Genomic DNA, 10,024 nt, shown 5'->3' with positions numbered 1-10,024 from the left:
GCCTGGCACCTGGTGATGGAGCAAGACTCTGTCTAATATATATATATATACATATATATATATATGACAATATAACAAAGAACTAAGCAGAAATTATTAAGTGAAAAATACAGTAACTGAACTGAAAAGTTTATTAGAGGGGTTAAATAGCAGACTTGATCAAAAAGAAGAGTCCAAAGGTAAATTCATGGGCAAATAGAGTAACCTGTACTCTTAATTTTGGTGCATAGATTTTAAATGATAAAACTATGCAACAAATACGTACAATTGCATGTTAACTGGTATATAATATGTAAATATGTAACGGTGACATCAATAAAGTTTTGGGGGGCAAAGCTGCAAAGTAGTACAATGTTTGTGATTGAAGTTGTTAACAGTTTAAAATAGACTACTATAACTTTAAGATGCTTTACATAATTGCCATGGTGACCATAAAAAATGTCTGTAGAATACAGGAAAAATGAAAATGAAAAAACGAATCAAAGTATATCAGTACAAAAAATCAGTATAATACAAAGGAAATCAGAGAAAATGAGGGACAAAAAAGTCATAAGACATGCAAAAATATTTGACAGAGCTTTCTTCAGCAGTACATAAACTAAAGTTGGAACAAGACAGAAGAGTAATGTGGCCCTTGAGCAAGGATAACGTGTAAATTTGTGAAGTATTTTATTTTTGTTCAAAAAGGCAATTAAGAAAATTACAAAATGAGTCTTAATATCAAGATATATATAGGTTAAAAGTGAAAAAATGGAAAGCCATATTCCAGGCAAATAATAACCAAAACAGAGCAAAAGTGGCTCTAATATCAAACAAATAGACTTGAAATTAAAAGCTTACAGGAGACAGGCCAGGCGTGGTGGCTCATGCCTATAATCCTAGCACTTTGGGAGGCCAAGGCAGGAGCATTGCCTGCTCTCAGGAGTTTGAGATCAGCCTGAGAAACATGGTGAAACCCCGTATCTACTAAAATACAAAAAAATACAGGTGTGTGCCTGTAGTCCCAGCTACTCAGGAGGCTAAGGCAGGAGAATTGCTTGAACCTGGAGGCGGAGGTTACAGTGAGCCAAGATCGCACTACTGCACTCCAGTCTGGGAGACAGAGCAAGACTCCGTCTCAAAAACAAAACAAAAACAAAAATCACCTTTCAGGAGGCAAAGAAGGACATCATATAATGAAAAACGTTCAATTCACCATAAATATATTACAATTATGAATACTTACACACTAAACCTAAGAGCTCCTAAATATATAAATCAAGCTTTGAAAGAATTGAAGGGAGAAAAACACAGGACCACAATGTAGTAGAAGACTTTAACAAGTTACATTTAATAGTTGACAGAAGAACCAGACAGAAGATTAGTAAGGAAATAGAAGACTCGAACAACACTATAAAGCAATTGGACCCAACAGATATATATGGAGCATTGCAACCAACAGCACCAGGGTATACATTCTTTTCAAGTGCACATGGAACATTCTCCAGGGTACATCATCACATGTTAGGTCACAAATCACATCTTAACAAATTCAAAAACACTCATATCATAAAAAGGATCTTTTCCAATCACCATATAGTGAACTAGAAGTTAACACAAGAGAAACCGAAAAATCCTCAAATATTCAGAAATTATGCAACCCCTTAAATAACCAATGGGGTCACGAAATCAGTCACAATGGAAATTAGGAAATACATTGTGACAAATGAGAGTGAAAACACACATATCAAAACTTGTGGGATGCAGCAAAAGCAATGCTGAGGAAATTTTATAGTTGTAAATGCACAAGCTAAAAAAGAAGAAAGATTTCAATCAGTGACCTAACTTTACATCTTTAGAAACCAAAAAACAAGAACAAACTAAACTCAAATTTCGCAGAAGGGAAATAATAAAGATTAGAGCAGAGATAAACAAAATTAAAACTAAAAATAAAGGACAAAAAACCAACAAAATTGGTAAACCCTTGGCCAGATTAAAGAAAAAGGAGAAGATGAAAATAAAATCAGACATGATAAAAGAGGTATTACAATTGATATCACAGAAATAAAAAGGACCATGAGAATGCTGTGAGTCTGTACTGCATGCCAACAAACTGGATAACCTAAGAGAAATGTCCAGATTCTGAGAAACACGCAACCTAGCAAGACTGAATCATGAAGGTGTAAACTATCTGAAAAGCTCGATAACTGGAATGGAAATTGAATTAGTAATAAAAATCTCCCTAAAAAGAAATCCCAGATGGCTTCACTGGAGAATTCTGCTCAACATTTACAAAAGTATTAACACCAATTTTCCTGAAACTCCTTCATAGAGTTAAAGAGGAGGGAATGCTTCTAAGATCGTTATATCATAGCAATGAAAACTACAGACCAATATCTCTGATGAATGTGAATGCAAAAATCCTCAACAAAATACTAGAAAACCAAATCCAACAGCACATTAAAAAGCCATATATGGTAACCAAATGGGATTTACTCCAGGAATGCAAGAATAGTTTAACATACAAAAATCAACATATGGCTGTGATGGCTCACAACTGTGATCCCAGCACTTTGCGAGGCCAAGGTGGGTGGATTGCTTGAGCTCAAGAGTTCAAGACCAGCCTGGGCAACATGACAAAACCCCACCTCTACAAAAAACTAGCCAGGTGTAGGGGCACATGCTTGTGGTCCCAGTTACTCGGGAGCCTGGGGTGGGAGGATTGCTTGAGTTCAGGAGGTTGAGGCTGTAGTGAGTCAAGATCCCACCATTCCACTCCAGCCTGGGTGACAGAGTGAGACCCTGTCTCAAAAATTAATAAATAAATAAATACATGAAAAAGAAATCAATGTAACACACCACATTAACAAAGGACAAAAATCATGATTGTCTCAATCAATGGAGAAACATAATTTGGCAAGATTCAACACTGTTTCAAGTTCAAACACTTAACTAAATGGGAAGAGAAGGCGACTCCATGAACACAATTAAGGCCATTTATAAAGAGCCCACAGATAACATCATACACAATGATAAAAGACTAAAAGCTTTTTCTCTAATACCAGAAACAAGGCAAAGATGCCCACTCTCACTACTTCTATTCAACATAGTGCTGAAAATTCCAGCCAGAACAATTAAACAAGAAAAATAAATAAAGGACATCCATATTGGAAAAAAGAAGTAAAATAATCTCTGTTTACAGAGGACAAAATTGTACACATAGAAAACTCTAATGAGTCCATACACAATAAAATCTGTTAGAACTAAGAAATGAATTAAACAGAGTTACAAGGTACAAAACCAACACACAGAAATCAGTTGCATTTCTATACATGAACAATGAGCAATCCAAAAAGGAAATTAAGAAAACAATTCTATTTACAATTTCATTCAAAACAATAAAAAGCTTAGGAATAAACCTAACCAAGGAGATAAACAGCTTGTACACTGAAAACCATAAAATATTGCTGAATGAAATTAATGTGGACACTAATAAATGAAAGATATTCTGTGTTTATGGATTGAATAACTTAATAATGTTAAATTGTTCATAATATCCAAAGTGACCTACAAAGTCAATGCAATCCTTTTCAAAATGCTTATGGGATCTTTTGAAAAAACTGAAAAATGTATCCTGAAATTCATTTGGAATATCAAAGGACTCTGAATAATCAAAAAATTTTGAAAAAGAACAAAGTTGGAGGACTCACATTTTCTGATTTCAAAACATATTACAAATCTATGATAATCAAAGCAGTGTGGTACTGGCATAAGACAGACAAATAGGTCACTTGAATAGAATACATGGCCCATAAATTTAAGTTTTATGCTTGTCGTCAAATGATTTTGACAAGGATACCAAGAGTACTCACTGGGGAAAAACAGTCTCTTCAACAAGTGGTGTTGAAAACTCAAAAAAAAAAAAAAAAAAAAAGGCAGAGTGAAAAGGTAATCTGTGGAATAGAATAAAAGATATTTCTACATGCAAAATAATGAAGTTCGGCTTTTGTTTTACACCATATACAAATATTAACTCAAAATATGTTAATGAGCTAAACATAAAACCTAAACTTATTAAATTCCTATAAGAAAACATATAGGGAAAGCCTCATGACATTGAACTTGACAATGATTTGTTGGATATGACACTAAAAGCACAGGCAATAAAAGCAAAAACAGATAAGTGAGACTACATGAATCTTAAAAACTTTTGTGCAACAAAGGACACAATCGACAGAGTGAAAAGAGTCCAGGTGCACTGGCTCACACCTGTAATCCCAGAACTTTAAGAGGCATAGGCAGACAGATCACGAGGTCAGGAGTTCGAGACCAGCCTGGCCAACATGGTGAAAATCTATCTCTACTAAACATACAAAAAAATTAGCTGGGTATACTGGCGTGTGCCTGTAATCTCAGCTACTCGGGAGGCTGAGGCAGGAGAATCACTTGAACCCAGGAGGCAGAGATTGCAGTGCTCTGAGATCCTGCCATTTTACTCCAACCTGGGAGAAAGGGTGAGACGCTGTCTCCGGAAAAAAAAAAAAAAAAAAAAAAAAAAGGCAGAGTAAAAAGGTAACCTGTGGAATAGAATAAAAGATTTTCATATCTAAAATTTGATAAGAGATTAATATCCAGAATATACAAAGAACTCCTGTAACTCAACAGCAAAAGTCAAATAGCCTGATTAAAAAATGGACAAAGAATTTGAATAGACATTTCTTCAAAGATGACATATAAATGGCCAACAAGCATATAAACAGTTGCTCAACTTCACTAATCATCAGGAAAATTCAAATCAAAACCACAATGAGAAAAAACTTCCAGTTTCCAGTTCTGCATATAAGGAGCTTGGAAGTTCACACTTCAGATTAAATACAAGAGAAAGTTGAACATGTTGACAAATCAACAACTCTTCATATCCTGGAAGAGCATGTTTGTAAGAGCAGTGAACAAACAGCAAATAGCTGCATCCAGGTTTGAAGAGGCAGACAGGAAAATACAGAGATTCAGGAAGGAAACTCATGGGAGCCAGTGCTGGGAGAGGAAAACCTGGACTGTAACTGATGAGAGCTGGAGGCCCAGTGCAGACAACTTAGAGAGTTACAAACTCCAGCGGGACCCGGTCATAGGAGGAGCCTACAACTTTGTGAGATTTACCTCCAGGAGCTTGACCAGGTTCTCAGAGTAAATATCAGAGAAAAACCCACTCATGCTTTCAGCAGAGAAAGAAAGAAAGAAATCATTTGAAATATGCCAGAGCACTATGTTCTTTTTTTCTTTTTTTCTTGTTGTACACTGTGTTCTTCTTAAAAAGGTTCTGCCCTCAGAAGAAAATAGTAAATCAAGACCTAAACTGCTGGGGTATAATTAAGAGTGTAACTGACCTAGAAGAAGGGTTATTCAACTCTTGTCAGCTCTAGCCTTCCACATGGGAGAAGAGAAATATCCAACTTAAGCAGTTGTTAGCCATCCTCTCTCACCTAAGTGGGATGGAAAAGAAAAACAGAAACATTTATGAAGCGCACAGTCCAGAGACCTCGCTAAAAACCTGAGATCTAACCATACTTCCCCTCTCCCCACACCTCACCACCATGTTACTAAAGATCGAATTGCAGCAGTTCCTTTTTTGGTATACTGTCAGGCTATCAAGGAAAAAAAAAATTAAGCAAAAAATAAATGAAAGAGCAAGCATCAGAACCAGACATAGAAGGGATGTTAGAATTAAAACCAAGATGAAATATCACTTCAAGCCCATTAGGATTCCTACTATTAAACAAAATGAAATAACACACAAAATAATGGTTGGTAAGGATGTGGAGAAATTGGAAACCTTATGCACTATTGGTGGGTTTATAAATGGTGCCCCCACTATAAAAGACAGTATGGTGATTCCTCAAAAACCTAAATATAGAATTACCATATGACCCAGTAATCCTCCTTCTGGGTGTATATCCAAAAAGAAAAAGAAAAAACAATGAAAGCAGGGTCTCTGCTATGGTTTGAATGTGCCCCCTCAAATTCATGTTGAAACTCTCTGCATCGTGGTGGTATTGACAGTGAGGTCTCTGGGGAAGTGCCTGAGTCATGAGGGCTCCAGCCCCGTAAATGGATTAGTGTCTTTTATAAGCGATGGAGGGAACTCGCTTTAGACCCTTTTTGCTCTTCTGCCTTTTGCCACGTGAAAACACAGTATTCATAGTTTTTGGATTTTTCACCCCTTCTGCCATGTGAGGATGCAGCAAGAAGGTCCTCGCCAGACAGCAAATGCCAGCACCTTGATTGTGGACTTTCTAGCCTCCAGAACTGGAAGATATAATTTTCTATTCTTTATAAATTACCGAGTCTTGGTATTTTGTTATGTCACCAAATTGGACTAAATCAGCCTCAAGGAGATATTTGTGCACTCATTTTCATAGCAGTACTAGTCACAGGAGCCAGAAAGTGGAAGCATCTCAAGTGCCCATTAGCAGGTGAGGGGCTAAGATGTAGCATATACATACAACAGAATATTATTCAGCCTTAAAAAGGAAGAAAATCACATGTTGCAACATGGATTAACCTTGAGAACACTATGCCAAGTGAAAACAGCCAGTTTTAAAAAATAGATAATGGGCTGGGTGCAGTGACTTACGCCTGTAATCCCAGCACTTTGGGAAGCCAAGGTGGGCAGATCACCTGAGATCAGGAGCTCGAGACCAGCCTGACAAACATGGTGAAACTCTGTCTCTACTAAAAATACAAAAATTAGCTGGGCATAGTGGTGGGCACCTGTAATCCTAGATACTTGAGAAACTGAGGCAGGAGAATCTCTTGAACCCGCGAGGTGGAGGTTGCAGTGAGCCGAGATCGTGCCATTGCACTCCACCCGTTAAAACAGAGCAAGGCTTTAAAAAAAAAAAAGAAAAAAAAAAAGACAGATAATGTATGATTCCACTTATATGAAGTACTTAGAGAAGTAAAATGCATAGAGAAAAAAAGTAAAATAGTGATTTCCAGGCACTGAGAGGAGCAAGGGATGAGGGATTATTGTATTAAGAGTATATTGATTCAGTTTTGTAAAAGGAAAAAAGTTCTGGGGATCTGTATTATAACAATGCCAATAACTTAACATTAGTGAACTCTACACTTAGAAATGGTTATATTGGCTCATTTTATGCTATGTGTTTTTTTAACCACAGTAAGAAAATACAAAGAAAAGTTGTATAATTGGGGGAGCTCTAATGTTCAGTGGTGACAAATACAAGAGAAGTGTATTCTCTGAGAAGACTGAGAATATAAGGACAGTGTTTTCAGTGAAATACCTTCTCTCTCTCCACCCACAGAGCTGGAAGATGGTCAGTCATGTCGGAAGCGTGCAGTGAAACAGGAGAGTGCGGTAAGATGGGAGAGTGAGTGAAGCCTCCAAGGATTACAGACGGCGTGGCACTGTCACCCTGGTTATTCTCCACCTCATCTGTTAGTTACCGCCCGTGTGCACCGTAACCAGCTCATTCAAATTCAGAATTATAAACAAAATATTTCTCTCTAAATTTAAACAGTTAAAAAGTACTTATTTCCTCTTAAGAAAATTGTAAGCTATTAACAAGATTAGGTGTGGTTTCTGAGTTAAGACAGATACATCCTAACCATAGAAGGAACTCACCATTTGGCTGTGGCTTTTCTATTTGCTTGGACTTCTCAGTCCGATCTCCCAGTTACGCTTCATTTGTTTTAAGTTTCAGTTCTTCACCATTCTATTAAAAAAGATTGATTGTATGCCTTCTTTCTTCTGTGTTCCTATAGATTTTACATATAAATACATTTATATTTGCAGTGTGCTAATACAAATGTATGTCTGTTTTTGCTAGGAAACGAAGATTTTCCCTTGAACTGTGACTATTTTGTAATGCCAGAGAACAATGACATGAATGTATACTGAGGGAAGAACAGACATGTGGTGTATTTACTGTGCTTATCCTATGCTTCCTATCTGCACTGCAGTGTAGCTTTGGAACACCTCCTATATTTGTTTTCTACGGCTTCCATAACGAAATGCCACAGACTGGGTGGCTTAAATGAAAAACAATTTTTCAGGCTAGGCACGATGGCTCATGCCTGTAATCCCAGCACTTTGGGAGGCCGAGGGGGTGGATCATGAGGTAAGGAGTTCAAGACCAGACTGGCTAACATGGTGAAACCCCGTGTCTACTAAAAAATACAAAAACTAGCTGGACATTGATGGCTCATGCTTGTAATCCCAGCTACTTGGGAGGCTGAGATAGGAGAATTGCTTGAACCAAGACCCAGGAGGCAGAGGTTGCAGTGACCTGAGATCATGCCACTGCACTGCAGCCTGGGCTACAGAGCAAGAGAGACTCCATCTCAATAAATACATAAATAAATAAATAAATAAAAATAATTTTTCAGAGTTCTGGAGTCTAGTAATCTGAGATCAGCGTGTTGGTAGAGTTGATTTTTTTTGAAGACCTCTCTCCTTGGCTTGTAGATGGTCATCTTCTCTCTTTGTCTTCACCTGGTCTTACCTCTGTATGTGTCTGTGCCTTAATCTCTTCTTATATAAATGCCAGTCATATTGGATTACTGCTCACCTTTAGCTTAATTACTTCTTTAAAGACTCCATCTCCAATACAGACACATTCTGAGGGTTAAGACGCCAACATATGAATTCTGGGGAAGAGAATACGAACACAATTCAGCTCATAACACCTCCTAACAAATGTTCTACATTTAATCTAGGCAAATGGTTATATTTGACTGCGAAAAATAATTGTGTGTGTGTGTGTGTGTGTGTGTGTGAGAGAGAGAGAGAGAGAGAGAGAGAGAGAGAGATTCGGCATTATAACTGAATTTACCATTACCAATATAGGAAAACCATACAGCAAAATATATGATTTTTAAATACCAATTGAAACTACTGATCAATACAAGACTTGAAATATAAACTCTTCCCAATAATAAATGTATTTCTATAACCTGTTCCATAATAGATTATATCAGTTTTCAGAATATTTTCAAAATTATTATGAAAAAAGATATTGCATGCAAGCTTTCGATGTTCAAGGTTCAGAAATTTCGACTGCAAACAAAATGAGGTCAGCTGCACAGGAAATATTTACCACAAAAGTCTCCAAAGAAAGATATTTTTATAAGCTATCATCAATCAGCATGTCAACTATTAGTGGAGATATTAGCATGAGCCTGAAGTCCATTCACTAAGACGGGGATATGTATTGTTAAAGCTCACTTTTATAATCTAAGGATTGTGTTTATTTTTGGAATAGCACAGTTTTCCCATCATTTTTGTGTTATCAAACACAAATACAAAGTTTAGGAATGGGGGATAAAGCAGCTTGTGGGAATTAAATTCTCAAACTATAAAATAATATGATCCCCTTATTATGAGATTCACGTGAGACTCCAATTCAGTAATTCAGTTACTATTCAGAAAGCATCTATCTTATGCTCCACATTATCTGTTGGGAGGATTATATCAAAATGTTGAATATAAAATACAAATGCATAATAGGAACCTAGCAACAACAAACGTAAAATACAAGCTGTGTCTTCAGAAAAACAGGAAATGGTAAATGCCAGCTGATTTTGTATAGATGGTTGTGGTGTTCCAGATGGTGAAGATTAGAGAGTTTCTCCAAAGCAAAAAAACATCCTAAAATAAGTGGTCAAGGAGCTTGAATTTTGAACACCATGCAAAGAAAAAAAATACATGAAGTAATTCTCATCTAGCAATAAATATTTATAATAAAAGCATAGAAAACATGCCTGCAAATAATCGTGTCTATGCATATGTCCCCTGTAAGCTATTGCGTGAATTCTGCATTGTGTGTAGAACCAGCTATCCCAGCCAGCAGTTTGATCAAAGGTAGTTTGGGGAGGGACTGGTAGAATAAGATGAATGAACCACAAGTTTTCAATTTCACACCAGGTGTAATATGAAATCACCAAAGGATTTTAAGAGGTAGACTCTATATAAAAACTTTAAGAACAATACAAATAGAATTTGAGTAAAATATTTAAAAAGAAACAA

The 10,024-nt window shown here is 36.6% G+C and overlaps 1 non-coding gene across 1 annotated transcript; it reads left to right on the top strand.

Annotated features, from left to right (window-relative positions):
* Window positions 1-576: 576 nt before the first annotated feature.
* On the top strand, window positions 577-679 carry LOC116545342. Its single transcript, XR_004266279.1, has one exon. It is a non-coding gene; the product is annotated as a U6 spliceosomal RNA (small nuclear RNA).
* Window positions 680-10,024: the final 9,345 nt, after the last annotated feature.

This window comes from Sapajus apella, unplaced genomic scaffold, assembly GCF_009761245.1.
Source record: "Sapajus apella isolate SASKATOON/1434 unplaced genomic scaffold, GSC_monkey_1.0 scaffold259, whole genome shotgun sequence".
In the NCBI taxonomy this organism is placed as follows: domain Eukaryota; kingdom Metazoa; phylum Chordata; class Mammalia; order Primates; family Cebidae; genus Sapajus; species Sapajus apella.
This window is presented reverse-complemented; position numbering and strand designations above follow the sequence as displayed.